Source organism: Artemia franciscana, chromosome 8 (assembly GCF_032884065.1).
Source record: "Artemia franciscana chromosome 8, ASM3288406v1, whole genome shotgun sequence".
In the NCBI taxonomy this organism is placed as follows: domain Eukaryota; kingdom Metazoa; phylum Arthropoda; class Branchiopoda; order Anostraca; family Artemiidae; genus Artemia; species Artemia franciscana.
In genome coordinates this window covers 49,997,432-50,017,182 of record NC_088870.1, presented here as the reverse complement: position 1 = coordinate 50,017,182, position 19,751 = coordinate 49,997,432, and the positions used below count along the sequence as shown (strand labels likewise).

At 34.5% G+C, this 19,751-nt stretch overlaps 1 protein-coding gene across 11 annotated transcripts in view; it reads left to right on the top strand.

Moving 5' to 3' along the window:
• Positions 1-19,751, top strand: part of LOC136030527 (DNA repair protein RAD50-like) — a 227,783-nt gene that overhangs the window by 38,510 nt on the left and 169,522 nt on the right. For 3 of the 11 annotated variants that reach the window (XM_065709561.1, XM_065709559.1, XM_065709560.1), the window contains exon 1: positions 4,565-4,719. The exons of 1 other annotated variant lie outside the window; for it this stretch is intronic. The gene's annotated coding sequence lies outside the window, so the exon portion shown is untranslated. Of the gene's footprint in view, positions 1-4,529; positions 4,720-4,794; positions 4,868-19,751 lie in introns of those variants that run through there. 7 more of the 11 variants (XR_010618326.1, XR_010618327.1, XR_010618325.1 and 4 more) reach the window with 5 other exon arrangements.

Genomic DNA, 19,751 nt, shown 5'->3' with positions numbered 1-19,751 from the left:
AGGTCAGTTGACTGAGAAAAAAAAGAACGGTTTTTATTAAAAAGCTGGGGGAAAATGAAAATAAGAATTATTTGGCGTTATTGTACAAAAAGGAAGACTGTCAAGTAAGTTTTGAGATCATTTCGTAACCCAAATTTTCATTTTATGATTTCCCAGAAAACTGTCATAATTTGAAAATTTCACAGGCTAGAGACAGAAATGAAGATCTGAAGGTTTTCTTGCTTTTTTTTTTTTTTTAAGGAATTAATATATGAAGATTTTATTTCATGGCAAAGAAATTTGCTTGGTACGTTGCTCAACACGTCGCTGAAAATGATGAATTTTTACTGCAATACAGCAAAAAAAAACGCAAATCCCGGCAATGTGAACCCTAAAGTCCAAGGAAAGTTTTAGTCTGGGGATCAAGGTCGTACCCAGGAAGGGGTTGGGGTGTTCACAGGGTTTAACCCTCTCCCCGGCCTAAATTTGTTTTTGACTCGTGAAAACTAACAAAAATGCATAATAAAAAATTTTGATTCATTCACCAATGTTTTTTCAAGTGCACATCAGGTTAATGAAATCCGTTCCTGGAGATACCAGTTTCTTTAATGCTACAATGATAAAAGAGAGACTGTTTAACAATATTTGTATGTTTTCTATGAAGTACAAGTTAAGCTCATTTTTACAGAATTTAAATTTTTTGTAATATCTGTGCGTCGTCCTTGGTTGTGGTCCAAGGGAGGCGCAAGGAAACATTTTGAGAAATGAAAACTTCCTGGAAGGGTGAAAAGAGGGAGGCATTGAATAGATTGGGATGGAGGAAGAGCGTGCGTAGTTGTGTTGACCTTACGCGGCTTGATGCAGCAGCGAGTTGTTAGTAGTAGTAGTGGTATACTTTATATTTTAATCTTTGTTCGTGTTATGATACGTCTGTTCATCCTTAACAGTATCTGTTATCTTTGTGTTTGATTATTCATTTTAATTTCTCTTTGCTTTGGGTTTCATTAATTCATTTATAGCAATTTATGCTCGTTTCATGCCTAAATTAAGCATTATGTGATTCCTTTTTAATGCTCATTTTAAATTTCAAAATCGTTCTCACTTTTGTTTTAATTATTGTTATTTTTAGTTAATAATATCAAAAGTAATGAATATTTCAAGTGAAATTGGAAAATCTATAGATTCTGAAAGGAAGGATGGGTCCAAAAAAATATGCAAGAATAATTTCCTGCCCTTTTGAGTAACTGGGCCGGATAAAGGGCGGTTGGGCCCAATCAGGCCCTATATTTGAAAAGGCCTCGCGTTACAATCAAAATGAACAAAAAAATTGTTCGGAATATAAAGAAAATTGCTTTTGACAATAATGGAAAATCATAAATTATTCAAATAAGTAAAAATATCATTATTTGAAGTTCGCATTGCTGAATGATATTTATTTATGTATTCATAATTTGAAATTTGATATATATATATATATATATATATATATATATATATATATATATATATATATATATATATATATATATATATATATATATATATATATATATATATATATATATATATATATATATATATATATATATATATATATATATATATATATATATATATATATATATATATATATATATATATATACATATATATATATATATATATATATATATATATATATATATATATATATATATATATATATATATATATATATATATATATATGTATGTATATATATATATATATATATATATATATATATATATATATATATATATATATATATATATATATATATATATATATATATATATATATATATATATATATATATATATATATATATATATATATCTGGCATGTAAGCTGGGGGTCCTTCGGCCCCCCCCAAAAAAAAATTTGGTGAAATGTTTAATTTCCCCATGGTTTATTGGGATTTCTGGCAAAAGTAGGACATTTATTAAGAATCTAGATACAGGTGTGAAGCCCTTTTTTTGGATTTTACAGCATGCAATTATCCAGTCAAGTCATTGTCCAATTATTAACTCATTTTCTGTCTAACTTTTTACCCTCTTTGAAGTAATTAGCGATTGTACTGTTATTTGTTTTTCGTAAAGAGAGTTTGCTTTCCACAGCAAAATAGAATTATCCTTGATATTAGGGTGTTTATCCCCCCTTTTCAGGATAAAGTAAAGCTTTCAATGGATCGATTCTGGAAACTATCATTTTTCATTAAAATTGACGGCTTCGCAATAGAAGAACTACCCCCCACAGCACCCATATTGCACTGTTGACCCTAAAATTTCCATTTCAGTGGGATATAATAGATTAATCACTGGTTCTGAATTGCTATGAACATAACCTGATCCTAAAACGTAATTTTTAGGATTCAGTCTCCCCCCCCCATCCGCCGCAATACTACAGATTAAAGTTAATCTGTATTTTCTGATGTACGTGTTTTTGCATTTATTTAGCTACTAAATAAAAAAAGTGCTTCTTTATATCTGCTGTTTCGGAGGTTTTGGCCCCCCCCCGAAAAAATCCCTGTGTACGTCCCTGATATATATATATATATATATATATATATATATATATATATATATATATATATATATATATATATATATATATATATATATATATATATATATATATATATATATATATATATATACTGAATCTAAATTCTATTTAAAATATTTAATAAATAGAGAGGGCCCCGCAAAAGATCCAATCATTGGGCCCCGCACCTTTTTGATCCGGGTCTGTTTGAGTTATATCCCTTGCTAGAATCAAACAGTTCGTGGTAACAAACTGTAGTAAGGAGCGGCCCGGGTTAATAGTAGCCAAAACTCTAAAAAATGGAATTTTGGTGCCAGTAGCTACATCAAAAGAATTGCACTTTTAAGCTGATTTTAAATATATAAGTTTCATTAAGTTTAGTCTTACCCCTCAAAAGTCACGAGCCTGAGAAAATTTGCCTTATTTTAGAAAATAGGGAGGAAACCCCCTAAAAGTCATAGAATCTTAACGAAAATCACACCATCAGATTCAGCGTATCAGAGAACTCTACTGTAGAAGTTTCAAGCTCCCATCTACAAAAATGTGAAATTTTATATTTTTTGCCAGAAGGAAGATCACGGATGCGTGTTTATTTGTTTGTTTGTTTTTTTGTTTTTGTTTTTTTTCCCAAGGGGTGATCGTATTGACCCAGTTGTCCTAGAATGTTGCGAGAGGGCTAATTCTAACGGAAATAAAAAGTTCTAGTGCCCATTTTAAGTGACCAAAAAATTGGAGGGCACCTAGGCCCCCTCTCACGCTAATTATTTTCCCAAAGTCAACGGATCAAAATTCTGAGATTTCCATTTTATTCAACGTAGTCGAAAAACCTTATAACTATGTCTTTGGGGACGACTTACTCCCCCACAGTCCCCGTGGGAGGGGTTACAAGTTCATAACTTTGACCAGTGCTTACATATAGTAATGGTTATTTGGAAGTGCACAGGCGTTTTCAGGAGGATTTTTTGGTTGGAGGCAGGGGTTGAAAAGAGGGGGATATGCTGGGGGAACTTTTTCATCGAGGAATTTGTCATGGGGAAAAGAATTTCCATGAAGGGAGCGCAGGATTTACTAGCTAGCATTGCTTAAAAAAATGAAAAAATTAATATGAAAAAGTTTTTTTTCAGCTGGAAGTAAGCAACAGCATTAAAACTTAAAACGAACAGAAATTATTACCCATATAAGGGGCTCACCTCCTCCTAATACCTCGCTCTTTACGCTAAACTATTTTTAGTAATTTCAACTATTTATTCTGCGGCTTTTGTGAGTCAGGGGTCATTCTTAATGAATTGGGAAAAAATTTAAGCTTTAGTGTAAAGAGGGAGGTACTGACGAGGGGGCGAACCCCCTCATATATGTGATAAAAACATGAGAATACAACAGTTCTTTACGTAAGCTAATTTATAAGTTACGTATATCTTTTACTTATAACAAGATTCGTAAAAAATGAAAAGTTCTAGTTGCCTTTTTAATTAACCGAAAATCGGAGGGCAACTAGGTTTCCTCTCCCGCTCTTTTTTTTCAAAATCATTCGATCAAAATTATGAGAAAGCCATTTAGCCAAAATAAAAAAATATACAAATTTCGTTTTAATTATTCCTCTGCGGAGAGCCAAAATCAAAACATGCATTGATTCAAAAACGTTCTGAAATTAAATAAAAAAACAAGTTTTTTTAAATGAAAGCAAGGAGCGACATTAAAAATTAAAATGAACAGAAATTACTCCGTATATGAAAGGGGCTTTTCCTTCTCAACGCTCCGCTCTTTTCGCTAAAGGTTTTTACTGTTTTAAAATGTAGAGTTAAGAGAAAGAGTCAAACTTTAGCATAAAGAGCGGGGCGTTGAGAAGGAAAAGCCCCTTTCATATACGGAATAATTTCTGTTCGTTTTAATGTCGCTCCTTACTTTCATTTAAAAAAACTTGTCTTTTTATTTAATCTACAAAAAAACAAACAGAAATGATGGAGCAAACAATGCTCTTGGCTGCACCTGTGTGGTACACGCGTCCTCTTCGCTCATTCATCAAAATGAATTAAATTCGATCAGTTCTGCTTGTGCAAGCTTGTGAGTCACTGCTAGTAAAAGAAGGTTCGGATAAATAGTTCCATTTTTAAATTTGGATAATCGTTTGCTTATGCAAATTTAAACAATTGAAGCATTGTTGTGAATTTCATTAAGGTGAGAGCAACGGGAAAATGTTCGTTTGCTTTTATGCGTAGGCATTTGTTAAAGTTTTGTTATAGGCTGATTGTAGTGTATGTAAATTAGGTCTATTAAAATTTAGTTTCGAGTGCTCAAGATGGGAAGAGTGATATACAAATATTGTGTAAGTCTCAAAAATCTTCAAGGTAAATCATAGGGCAGTTTTTGTTGAAATTTTTATAGACAAGGAATAAAAAGATATGTATAAAAAAGCCTAGAATTGTGGCTGTTGAGAAGGAAACATGTTAAAAAGCAATTCTTGCTTCATAATACAGCCAGAATAATTGTAGAAAGAGCTTGTGGAAAAACTGTCTGCCTGTGATAGCAATAGAGTTTTGAATAGAAATTAACTGAAAAAAAAACAAGTTTTTTAATTGAAAGTAAGGAGCGACATTAAAACTCAATACGAACGGAAGTTACTCCGTATATTAAAGGGGACTTTTCCCTCCCCTAATGCCCCGCTCTTTACGCTAAAGATCGAATCTTTCTCTCAACTTTACTTCTTAAAACAGTAAAAAACTTTGGAGTAAAGAGTGGGGCGTCAGGGGAGGGAAAATCCCCTTTAATATACGGAGTAATTTCTGTCCGTTTTGAGTTGAAACAAACTACGATGCAGGTACATTTAATTCAATATTTTATATATAGAGGTGGTTAGATTAGGGTAAGTTAGGGATTTGATATAATGCACTCCCCCTTACTAATTTCCTAATATATAGCCCAAACTTTTGATAAAGCTAATGAAATAAAACAAAATATGATGAAATAATAATACTTTATTAGGAAAATTGTAAAATCAGACTTTTTTTTAGGAAATTAGGCAAATTGACTTTTTTCAAACATGGCCTATTGTTATACTTCCATAAATATTCCTTTTTTTAAGTTCATGGTGTGGGCTATCCATTGACGTACTGTTTTGTTGTGGGCAACAACCCCTTATCCTTAAAAATATAATTGCCTCTTTTTCAGTCTTTGGCAAATCCCAAATCTTCATTTCAAAATCCATGTTCAGACACTATCTTCTATCACTATGCATAGCACACTAAATTGAGTTTTGTCTTTGAGGCTATGAAACCGGATTTTCTTGGCAAAATTCTTGAGTGTGTTCTGAATTGAATTGAATCAATTGAATAGTGAACAAGTACCAAATATTTAATTAAAATGTACCTGCATCGTAGTTTGTTTCACGGAAGAACCTAACTTCACTTATTGAGTGCGTTCTTAATAATGCATAAGTACCAAAATGGCAAACATTACAGGGCGATGTAAACGGTTCGAGAGGTGCATGTAAATATTTCAGCACCTGAGAGCAGTTAAATTATCTATACCCTTTACCATTTATAACGTAAGTGGTCTACCTTTTATGAATTATGCCAAAATGGCACCCCAACAGAGGCTGTGGGAAAAATTTATTCCCTAATTACGCCGTTGGGTTCGTCCTCAGCGCCGAGAAAACGGAAATAGGAAATTAAGGCTAGAATATTCCAACTTAAACTAAAACTAAGAGAGCATTCACAGATGAGGCGCCTTCTGAAAGATCAAATTTTGAAAAGGAACGAAAAAGAATGAAAACAAATATATTACAATGGGGATTTCAATTTTCAGTTGGCTAAGTCAGCAGTTTTTTTTTATTTAGCATTGTCTTTTTTGGCTGTCTTATGCTCTTAAAGGATAAAAAAAAAATGCAATTCATTTTCCCTTCTCTGGGAAACTTATCGTAAATCAAATTGACTGTATTTATCCGAGCGCCTGTTAATTGCAGAATGTAAGAGCTGTATTTTTTAATTTAGAAACCCTTCCTAGCTTTTAGAACCGATCTAATGTTCTTTGTATTAAAATTAGCAATCTCTATTTTTACGCGGTGAGGGTTAGGCTAAATATGCTGCGGCGACAGAAATTAAAAAGATTCTGGCCCAAAAATTTTACTCGAATCTTTATTACCCTCTAGTGCATCGTGTTAAAGGACCATTTCTGTTAGTTATTGACCCGTATGACCCAGCAGAGGGCATTTGCGCTCTTGGGGACTTTCTTTGGTAACTACACATTAGATTTTCCTAAACACCACATTTTTTAAGCGATTCTTCGTGGAAAAAATTGGCGCAATGTCACTGGAGGATTTTCTCTTTTTTTGCCAGTGGCACATTTTATCAGATTTCTGGCAGCACTGGTATAACCTATATAAATTTTGCCACATGACAAATTTATATGAACGCCATTATTTAGAGATTTCTTATTGCTTTTTTTTTAATTTTAACTATTTTTTGCAAAATATTCGTCTAGTTATATTGCCGAACAATTTTCCAATACAGGGGGAACCCAAAGGAAACACAGTTTTTTCGTGTAGGCTTCCATCAAAAAGTTTGTGGTAACGAACTGTAAATAGGGAGGGACTTGGCCCAATAGGAGCAAAAAAAGAGGAATTTTCACAACAATTGATACGTCAAAAGAATTCGCTTTTTATGTTGATTCCAGATATTTAAAATCATTAAGTTTAATGTCAATCATCAAAAGCTGCGAGCCTGAGAAAATTTGTCTGGTTTTCGAAAAAAGGGACATACCCAACGAAAGTTACCATTGGTGGATCCAGGTTGGCCCCGGACAACCCCAAAATTTTTCTTGTGCCCTTTATCCCTTTTTTCACTCTTTTTTAGAATAAATTTGTCAATTTCGTCAATTATTGGTACCTTTGTCACAATGGGCTCCCCCAAGATTATGCTTTAGATCCGCCCCTGAAAATTACACCATCAGATTCAGCATATCAAAAACATCATTGTAGAGGTTTCAAGCTCCTATCTACAAATATGCGGTATTTCGTATTTTTTGCGAGAAGAAATAAACACGGATACGGGTTTTTTTTTTCCAGGGGCGATCTTGTCGTATTAATAGTGCTAAGAAGTTTGAAAAAGGCCTTTTTTAAGGGACCAAAAAGACTGGAGTGCAACTAGCCTCCATTCTTGGTCCCCTTTCCCCAAAAGACATCCGATCAAAATTTTAGATGGTCGTTTGACTCAACATAGTTTAAAGGTCCAACAACTATGCCTTTGGGGATGACAAACACCCCCCATTGTTCCTGAAGAAAAGGGGGTGTATTACGGAATTTGCTCATTGTTCACATATAGACAATTATTTGTTATTGGGATATATTCGGAATTCCTTCGCTTGGGGAATTTTCCGCGAAGGGGTGGGTTATACGGGGATAACTTTTCTGCGGGAAGGGAAGTTTTTAGGCAAACTTTGTACGTCAGGGGGACGGGGATTTCTTGTTATGATCTGAAAATTGGTAAGAAATTAAATAAAACAAACAAGTTTTTTCAACTGAAAGTAAGGAGCAACATAAAACCTAAAACAAACATGAATTATTTTGTATATGAAGGGGGACAAACCCATCCTCAACGCTCGCTCTTTACGCTAAAGTCTGATTTTTTGTCACAATTTTTTAAGCAAGACTGGTCGAACAGAAGTCATTGCATTAAGACTTTAACTTAAAGAGTGAGGTTTGAGGAAGGGGTAGCCCCCTCCTATGCAGAATAATTTCCTTCTTCCCAAATTTTAATGTGGGTCTTTACTTTCAGTTAAAAAACTTATCTATTTTATGTTACTTAAATCTAGGAGCAAAATATTTTTTATTTATGGTTACTTATGATTATGGGTAATCTTGTTAAATTAATCTAAGTTTATTTCTAATGACAAATAAACAATGCTATGTCAACACTGCATAGTATTTTTCACTTGGCAGCCAGGCAGGCTAAACAGGCAAGACTGTGTCATAGTAAGAATCGGTAAATAAAACAAAATATGGCTTTATCCCTGTCCCCTGTCTAATTCTAATTCTGTCGCCTGTCTATCTCTGTCCCCATCTTCTATATTAAACGACAATAATTTATCCCTTTGGTGCTGTAGAAACATCTATATAAAAAAAACTTTAAGAAACAAAAGAGACTGAACTTTTTGGTAGTTACAGCAGGTAGGGGGGGGGGGGTTATCATTGAGCATCAACTGGCTTTCAATCACCTTAAGCTAATCATCTTGAAAATGAAAATATTCTTTATTGACAAGAAAGTCATTATCCTATAGAAAGAGCAAATGTTTAAAACAACCAGTAAAAGGTGACAGATCACCTGGTAATCCAAAAATTTTTATAATGTTTTGTGTTGTTATTGGGTAGCACTACTCCTAAAATTCATTGCAGTTCAATGATCAAATATTAGAAAAAGAGGCAAGTTGGAAACAGCAAAGTGAGAGAAGTTTTAAATTAACAATTAACTAACCAAGCTTATGGAAATTGTGTAGAAAAGAACATAAAATTTTTTTTATTTTTTATTATATATTATCCATTCTATTGGGCCCCGATGGTGAAGAGGGATGTCCAGTAGAAGCAGGATATATACAATTAATTTGCTACTCTAAGTCCTGGTTGTTTTTCCTTTTTAAGTTGGAAGGGGATTTTCTAGGGCTGAAACCTTAGATATCCTTTCAAAATTCCAGAGGACTAGTAAAAGTCTCTAAAAATCCCCCAAATCCCTAACTGAAAAAGTTCACCCCTAAGAGATTTAAAAAATTCCCTGTATAGGGGGAAAGCCCTAGAATGGAAACACTGCAGTAGACACGTTTACGCTTCTGTAGCTAGTTTTGTCCAAACGAATCTTATAAGTCTTTTTTTTTTTGCAACGGTTCAAGGTACCTCTATGGGCTTACTTGTACTATTTTGCATTTTAAGTAGATGAGTGACGAGGGATGAAGGAAATATTTTGCCTAGAAGGTCTTCCTAGGGGGGAATAAACACGTAATTCGTAATCCCTTGCTCATAGCCTAGTACGTAGCCTAGCCACGGTGCTAATTAAACAAAATTTCGGGACTGGAGGCAAATGTATTTATTTAAAACTAATGTGTTGGGAGATTCTCTTTTCAATAAAATACAAAAAAGCAGTTTTCTGTGAAAATAAAAAAAAATGTCTATAGAGGGAGTGGGGTAAATTCAGTGAATTGAAGAAAACTGAATGGAATTGAAGGAATTCTAAAACGTGGTGTGATTCAAAGACGTTTCGTTTTTTATTCTTCTTAATTTTTCACACAAACACAAAAAATCATTTTTTTTCTTTTTAATAGCTAAAATTTGATATTTAAAAAACAATAAAAAAAGACGAGAGTTACTTGTATTCCCAATCTGACATAGGCATACTCTTAAAAAAGAATCAATTTGATTAACTTACAAAAAGGCATCACAAAAATTTCTTGTTCTCTTTAATAGGAAGCAGACTAGATAGTAGCTTATTTCGAAGGCCGTATCTAAGATTTTTGTTCCAAATGGGAAGGGGTTACAACTGGCACGTGCACAGGGGGGGGCCTTTGGTCCTGGCCCCCCCGAAATTTTGTGAAATGTTTAATTTCCCCATGGTTTCTTGGGATTTCTGGCAAAAGTAGGACATTTATTAAGAATCTAGATACATGTATGAAGCTTTTTTTGGGGGATTTTACAGCATGCAATTATCCAGTCAAGTCACTGCCCAATTATTAATCCATTTTCTGTCTAACTTTTTACCCTCTTTGAAGTAATTAGCAATTGTACTTTTATTTTTTTTGTAAAGAGAGTTTGCTTCCCACAGCAAAATAGAATTATTTTTTGATATTAGGGCTTTTATCCCTCTTTTCAGGATAAAGTACAGCTTTTAATGAATAAATTTTGGAAATTATCATTTTGTCATTAAAATCTACGTTTTTGCAATAGAAGAACTACCCCCCACAGCATCCATATCGCACTGTAAACCCTAAAATTTCCCTTTCAGTGGGATATAATAGATTAGTCACTGGTTCTAAATCGCTATGAATATAACCTGAGCCTAAAACGTTCTTTTGAGGCTTCAGTCTTCTTCCCCCCATCCGCTACAATACTACAGATTAGAGTTAATCTGTATTTTCCGATATACAGGCTTTTTGCATTACTAAATAAAAAAAGTGTTACTTCATACCTGCTGTTTCGAAGGTTTTGCCCCCCCCCGAAAAAAATTTCTGCGTACGTGCCTGGGTTACAATAAAAATAATTTCACGAAACTCATCCAAAAATTGTTTTTGGTAAAGAATAATAGATTTGCGCTGACTTATAGAGTTCTTATTGAGACCTTTTCTGATGGAGTGCGTGCACTATTGGTAATGCCAACGCGTAACCACAGATTGCGATTCAATCAAATAGCATGGGCTTTCATAATGTGAGTATTTTGGATATTATATTTAAACTATACAAAGAGCCACCTTCGGAGGCACTTGGTATAGTTGGCCCTCGCTCCACTCAGACCGCTGCAGTTTGGATTCACTTCACTTGGGATAGTGCTCGGGCCTTCAGCTGTCGCAATCGGTCCGCCCTTTGATCTAGCGCAACTGCCACTACAATACCTGCGCAACTACCACTTTTTAAAATAGTGTATGCACATGTTTATATGACACGATTTATGTAAATGCTATTTTTGTATGACGCCACGTTTCCAGTTTAGATAGTTATTAAATTTTCTTAGCCTACTTTGCATTCTCGTGGTTCGAAAATTTTTTATAGAAAATTTCTAAATTTTAGCTTGAATAGTTTCGCTCCACGAAGGCTTATCCCTTATACCCACCACGCTCAAGTTCTTGGTCTGCCAGAACTGGTTTATTTCTGTATTTGCATTCGGTAATAATTAGCTTAGCGCAAGAGAGCGTAAATACACTACAACATGGGTGTATTTTAATTACATATTTTAGTTAGCATTTTGGTTTAGTTATGTTAGGTCCGAAACCATTTAAAATAAAACGTTCTGGGGTGCTTGATTTTCATAATTCTCTGTTGTTGTTTCCATAATTTTGGCGGTACTTCTAATGTGTACCCCCGACCTAATATTCTTCATCTAAGTAGAACCTGTTTCTCTGAAGATCAATGCTAATGAAATTTATCTGAGTATAATAAAAATATAATACTTTAGAAAAAAAATTTGGGCTATATATTTACACATTAGGGAGAGTGGGGATAAAGTATAGCTGGTCTGAGTGCCAAATCTGTTAGATACAATTATTCTGCACATTATGAAATAAGAATTGTTTTCTAACTTCACATTGTTCATATACTTTACCCCACCCCCTGATTTGCAAATATATAGCCCAAATTAAATATTTCCCATGTATTCGGTCACTTCTCATTGTTTTATCCCACGCTAAGCTGAAAGAAACTAGCGAAAAAAAAACGTCTATGGATGAACAACTTGAATGATCGGTGCTGGGGACTTTTCCCTCCCCTAATGCCCCGCTCTTTACGCTAAAGATCGAATCTTTCTCTCAACTTTACTTCTTAAAACAGTAAAAAACTTTGGAGTAAAGAGTGGGGCTTCAGGGGAGGGAAAATCCCCTTTAATATACGGAGTAATTTCTGTCCGTTTTGAGTTGAAACAAACTACGATGCAGGTACATTTAATTCAATATTTTATATATAGAGGTGGTTAGATTAGGGTAAGTTAGGTATTTGATATAATGCACTCCCCCTTACTAATTTCCTAATATATAGCCCAAACTTTTGATAAAGCTAATGAAATAAAACAAAATATGATGAAATAATAATACTTTATTAGGAAAATTGTAAAATCAGACTTTTTTTTAGGAAATTAGGCAAATTGACTTTTTTCAAACATGGCCTATTGTTATACTTCCATAAATATTCCTTTTTTTAAGTTCATGGTGTGGGCTATCCATTGACGCACTGTTTTGTTGTGGGCAACAACCCCTTATCCTCAAAAATATAATTGCCTCTTTTTAAGTCTTTGGCAAATCCCAAATCTTCATTTCAAAATCCATGTTCAGACACTATCTTCTATCACTATGCATAGCACACTAAATTGAGTTTTGTCTTTGAGGCTATGAAACTGGATTTTCTTGGCAAAATTCTTGAGTGTGTTCTGTATTGAATTGAATCAATTGAATAGTGAACAAGTACCAAATATTTAATTAAAATGTACCTGCATCGTAGTTTGTTTCACGGAAGAACCTAACTTCACTTATTGAGTGCGTTCTTAATAATGCATAAGTACCAAAATGGCAAACATTACAGGGCGATGTAAACGGTTCGAGAGGTGCATGTAAATATTTCAGCACCTGAGAGCAGTTAAATTATCTATACCCTTTACCATTTATAACGTAAGTGGTCTACCTTTTATGAATTATGCCAAAATGGCACCCCAACAGAGGCTGTGGGAAAAATTTATTCCCTAATTACGCCGTTGGGTTCGTCCTCAGCGCCGAGAAAACGGAAATAGGAAATTAAGGCTAGAATATTCCAACTTAAACTAAAACTAAGAGAGCATTCACAGATGAGGCGCCTTCTGAAAGATCAAATTTTGAAAAGGAACGAAAAAGAATGAAAACAAATATATTACAATGGGGATTTCAATTTTCAGTTGGCTAAGTCAGCAGTTTTTTTTTATTTAGCATTGTCTTTTTTGGCTGTCTTATGCTCTTAAAGGATAAAAAAAAAATGCAATTCATTTTCCCTTCTCTGGGAAACTTATCGTAAATCAAATTGACTGTATTTATCCGAGCGCCTGTTAATTGCAGAATGTAAGAGCTGTATTTTTTAATTTAGAAACCCTTCCTAGCTTTTAGAACCGATCTAATGTTCTTTGTATTAAAATTAGCAATCTCTATTTTTACGCGGTGAGGGTTAGGCTAAATATGCTGCGGCGACAGAAATTAAAAAGATTCTGGCCCAAAAATTTTACTCGAATCTTTATTACCCTCTAGTGCATCGTGTTAAAGGACCATTTCTGTTAGTTATTGACCCGTATGACCCAGCAGAGGGCATTTGCGCTCTTGGGGACTTTCTTTGGTAACTACACATTAGATTTTCCTAAACACCACATTTTTAAAGCGATTCTTCGTGGAAAAAATTGGCGCAATGTCACTGGAGGATTTTCTCTTTTTTTGCCAGTGGCACATTTTATCAGATTTCTGGCAGCACTGGTATAACCTATATAAATTTTGCCACATGACAAATTTATATGAACGCCATTATTTAGAGATTTCTTATTGCTTTTTTTTTTAATTTTAACTATTTTTTGCAAAATATTCGTCTAGTTATATTTCCGAACAATTTTCCAATACAGGGGGAACCCAAAGGAAACACAGTTTTTTCGTGTAGGCTTCCATCAAAAAGTTTGTGGTAACGAACTGTAAATAGGGAGGGACTTGGCCCAATAGGAGCAAAAAAAGAGGAATTTTCACAACAATTGATACGTCAAAAGAATTCGCTTTTTATGTTGATTCCAGATATTTAAAATCATTAAGTTTAATGTCAATCATCAAAAGCTGCGAGCCTGAGAAAATTTGTCTGATTTTCGAAAAAAGGGACATACCCAACGAAAGTTACCATTGGTGGATCCAGGTTGGCCCCGGACAACCCCAAAATTTTTCTTGTGCCCTTTATCCCTTTTTTCACTCTTTTTTAGAATAAATTTGTCAATTTCGTCAATTATTGGTACCTTTGTCACAATGGGCTCCCCCAAGATTATGCTTTAGATCCGCCCCTGAAAATTACACCATCAGATTCAGCATATCAAAAACATCATTGTAGAGGTTTCAAGCTCCTATCTACAAATATGCGGTATTTCGTATTTTTTGCGAGAAGAAATAAACACGGATACGGGTTTTTTTTTCCAGGGGCGATCTTGTCGTATTAATAGTGCTAAGAAGTTTGAAAAAGGCCTTTTTTAAGGGACCAAAAAGACTGGAGTGCAACTAGCCTCCATTCTTGGTCCCCTTTCCCCAAAAGACATCCGATCAAAATTTTAGATGGTCATTTGACTCAACATAGTTTAAAGGTCCAACAACTATGCCTTTGGGGATGACAAACACCCCCCATTGTTCCTGAAGAAAATGGGGTGTATTACGGAATTTGCTCATTGTTCACATATAGACAATTATTTGTTATTGGGATATATTCGGAATTCCTTCGCTTGGGGAATTTTCCGCGAAGGGGTGGGTTATACGGGGATAACTTTTCTGCGGGAAGGGAAGTTTTTAGGCAAACTTTGTACGTCAGGGGGACGGGGATTTCTTGTTATGATCTGAAAATTGGTAAGAAATTAAATAAAACAAACAAGTTTTTTCAACTGAAAGTAAGGAGCAACATAAAACCTAAAACAAACATGAATTATTTTGTATATGAAGGGGGACAAACCCATCCTCAACGCTCGCTCTTTACGCTAAAGTCTGATTTTTTGTCACAATTTTTTAAGCAAGACTGGTCGAACAGAAGTCATTGCATTAAGACTTTAACTTAAAGAGTGAGGTTTGAGGAAGGGGTAGCCCCCCTCCTATGCAGAATAATTTCCTTCTTCCCAAATTTTAATGTGGGTCTTTACTTTCAGTTAAAAAACTTATCTATTTTATGTTACTTAAATCTAGGAGCAAAATATTTTTTATTTATGGTTACTTATGATTATGGGTAATCTTGTTAAATTAATCTAAGTTTATTTCTAATGACAAATAAACAATGCTATGTCAACACTGCATAGTATTTTTCACTTGGCAGCCAGGCAGGCTAAACAGGCAAGACTGTGTCATAGTAAGAATCGGTAAATAAAACAAAATATGGCTTTATCCCTGTCCCCTGTCTAATTCTAATTCTGTCGCCTGTCTATCTCTGTCCCCATCCTCTATATTAAACGACAATAATTTATCCCTTTGGTGCTGTAGAAACATCTATATAAAAAAAACTTTAAGAAACATAAGAGACTGAACTTTTTGGTAGTTACAGCAGGCAGGGGGGGGGGTTATCATTGAGCATCAACTGGCTTTCAATCACCTTAAGCTAATCATCTTGAAAATGAAAATATTCTTTATTGACAAGAAAGTCATTATCCTATAGAAAGAGCAAATGTTTAAAACAACCAGTAAAAGGTGACAGATCACCTGGTAATCCAAAAATTTTTATAATGCTTTGTGTTGTTATTGGGTAGCACTACTCCTAAAATTCATTGCAGTTCAATGATCAAATATTAGAAAAAGAGGCAAGTTGGAAACAGCAAAGTGAGAGAAGTTTTAAATTAACAATTAACTAACCAAGCTTATGGAAATTGTGTAGAAAAGAACATAAAATTTTTTTTATTTTTTATTATATATTATCCATTCTATTGGGCCCCGATGGTGAAGAGGGATGTCCAGTAGAAGCAGGATATATACAATTAATTTGCTACTCTAAGTCCTGGTTGTATTTCCTTTTTAAGTTGGAAGGGGATTTTCTAGGGCTGAAACCTTAGATATCCTTTCAAAATTCCAGAGGACTAGTAAAAGTCTCTAAAAATTCCCCAAATCCCTAACTGAAAAAGTTCACCCCTAAGAGATTTAAAAAATTCCCTGTATAGGGGGAAAGCCCTAGAATGGAAACACTGCAGTAGACACGTTTACGCTTCTGTAGCTAGTTTTGTCCAAACGAATCTTATAAGTCTTTTTTTTTTGCAACGGTTCAAGGTACCTCTATGGGCTTACTTGTACTATTTTGCATTTTAAGTAGATGAGTGACGAGGGATGAAGGAAATATTTTGCCTAGAAGGTCTTCCTAGGGGGGAATAAACACGTAATTCGTAATCCCTTGCTCATAGCCTAGTACGTAGCCTAGCCACGGTGCTAATTAAACAAAATTTCGGGACTGGAGGCAAATGTATTTATTTAAAACTAATGTGTTGGGAGATTCTCTTTTCAATAAAATACAAAAAAGCAGTTTTCTGTGAAAATAAAAAAAATGTCTATAGAGGGAGTGGGGTAAATTCAGTGAATTGAAGAAAACTGAATGGAATTGAAGGAATTCTTAAACGTGGTGTGATTCAAAGACGTTTCGTTTTTTATTCTTCTTAATTTTTCACACAAACACAAAAAATCATTTTTTTTCTTTTTAATAGCTAAAATTTGATATTTAAAAAACAATAAAAAAAGACGAGAGTTACTTGTATTCCCAATCTGACATAGGCATACTCTTAAAAAAGAATCAATTTGATTAACTTACAAAAAGGCATCACAAAAATTTCTTGTTCTCTTTAATAGGAAGCAGACTAGATAGTAGCTTATTTCGAAGGCCGTATCTAAGATTTTTGTTCCAAATGGGAAGGGGTTACAACTGGAACGTGCACAGGGGGGGGCCTTTGGTCCTGGCCCCCCCGAAATTTTGTGAAATGTTTAATTTCCCCATGGTTTCTTGGGATTTCTGGCAAAAGTAGGACATTTATTAAGAATCTAGATACATGTATGAAGCCTTTTTTGGGGGATTTTACAGCATGCAATTATCCAGTCAAGTCACTGCCCAATTATTAATCCATTTTCTGTCTAACTTTTTACCCTCTTTGAAGTAATTAGCAATTGTACTTTTATTTTTTTTTGTAAAGAGAGTTTGCTTCCCACAGCAAAATAGAATTATTTTTTGATATTAGGGCTTTTATCCCTCTTTTCAGGATAAAGTACAGCTTTTAATGAATAAATTTTGGAAATTATCATTTTGTCATTAAAATCTACGTTTTTGCAATAGAAGAACTACCCCCCACAGCATCCATATCGCACTGTAAACCCTAAAATTTCCCTTTCAGTGGGATATAATAGATTAGTCACTGGTTCTAAATCGCTATGAATATAACCTGAGCCTAAAACGTACTTTTGAGGCTTCAGTCTTCTTCCCCCCATCCGCTACAATACTACAGATTAGAGTTAATCTGTATTTTCCGATATACAGGCTTTTTGCATTACTAAATAAAAAAAGTGTTACTTCATACCTGCTGTTTCGAAGGTTTTGCCCCCCCCCCCCCGAAAAAAATTTCTGCGTACGTGCCTGGGTTACAATAAAAATAATTTCACGAAACTCATCCAAAAATTGTTTTTGGTAAAGAATAATAGATTTGCGCTGACTTATAGAGTTCTTATTGAGACCTTTTCTGATGGAGTGCGTGCACTATTGGTAATGCCAACGCGTAACCACAGATTGCGATTCAATCAAATAGCATGGGCTTTCATAATGTGAGTATTTTGGATATTATATTTAAACTATACAAAGAGCCACCTTCGGAGGCACTTGGTATAGTTGGCCCTCGCTCCACTCAGACCGCTGCAGTTTGGATTCACTTCACTTGGGATAGTGCTCGGGCCTTCAGCTGTCGCAATCGGTCCGCCCTTTGATCTAGCGCAACTGCCACAACAATACCTGCGCAACTACCACTTTTTAAAATAGTGTATGCACATGTTTATATGATACGATTTATGTAAATGCTATTTTTGTATGACGCCACGTTTCCAGTTTAGATAGTTATTAAATTTTCTTAGCCTACTTTGCATTCTCGTGGTTCGAAAATTTTTTATAGAAAATTTCTAAATTTTAGCTTGAATAGTTTCGCTCCACGAAGGCTTATCCCTTATACCCACCACGCTCAAGTTCTTGGTCTGCCAGAACTGGTTTATTTCTGTATTTGCATTCGGTAATAATTAGCTTAGCGCAAGAGAGCGTAAATACACTACAACATAGGTGCATTTTAATTACATATTTTAGTTTGCATTTTGGTTTAGTTATGTTAGGTCAGAAACCATTTAAAATAAAACGTTCTGGGGTGCTTGATTTTCATAATTCTCTGTTGTTGTTTCCATAATTTTGGCGGTACTTCTAATATGTACCCCCGACCTAATATTCTTCATCTAAGTAGAACCTGTTTCTCTGAAGATCAATGCTAATGAAATTTATCTGAGTATAATAAAAATATAATACTTTAGAAAAAAAATTTGGGCTATATATTTACACATTAGGGAGAGTGGGGATAAAGTATAGCTGGTCTGAGTGCCAAATCTGTTAGATACAATTATTCTGCACATTATGAAATAGGAATTGTTTTCTAACTTCACATTGTTCATATACTTTACCCCACCCCCTGATTTGCAAATATATAGCCCAAATTAAATATTTCCCATGTATTCGGTCACTTCTCATTGTTTTATCCCACGCTAAGCTGAAAGAAACTAACGAAAAAAAAACGTCTATGGATGAACAACTTGAATGATCGGTGCTACATCATACAACAAGACCGTATCCAGGAAGGGGGTTTGGGGGTTTGACCCCCCCCCCCCAAATGTTTGTTTGACTTATAAAAATGTAGTAAAAATGGTTATAATCAAATTTTTTTTGCGTTTTTTAGTTTTTTTGTGTACTCTCCCATTCCCCGAAGAAATTCTTGTGTAAAACACCCCCGAAAAAACCCGGATACGGCCCTGTCATATCAGTATCATTTTGTAACTAAAATGTTTTATTTTTATCATTCTTAGGTATACTTCATTAGGATTAACCTAACTTCACTTCTTGAGTGGGGTGGGTATAAGAGATAAGTACCGCTGTACTTAACTAAGTAGACAGATAAAGGCTTGGATTTATCTGTAATAACATATCAAGTTTCCGAATGATTTGTGACTTGGTAAGAACAAAATTTCTAACTACGCATCAATGCGTTGATTATGCAGGAACCGGAACAAGAACAATAGGAACTGAACAATAGGGAAGAAATAAGCAGAAATGAACAATAGGGTGGATCTTTCGATTCCTTGTTCTCGAGGACATTTTGCCAGGAAGTATTACAATTCATATGTACCTGTGTATAAGATTTAAGCCGGCTTAACGGTGCAGACGAATTGTGTCTGTATTTCTCAGTCTTTTTCTGACAAAATGGCAAATAAAAACACATGTAAAATACGTCCTTGCCCTAAAGATCAAGCGGTACAGTGGAGAAGAAGGGACCAGCTTCTCCCTCCCCATGAAAAGACCCAAACAATACCTCTGCTGTTACGCAGAGATATATTTTGTTCATAGCTCTGTTCGTGTCTGACACTCGGAAATTTTTAGTTTTCGAGTAAGGAGCAACCCAACAAAGAGATTACTATATTGTTATCTGATATTTTTTCTCTTTATTCCCGAAACTTAAATAAACTTTATCTGATCTCTGGTTGATTTATTAGTCATATATCCAACGTTTGCTTTGCTGTAC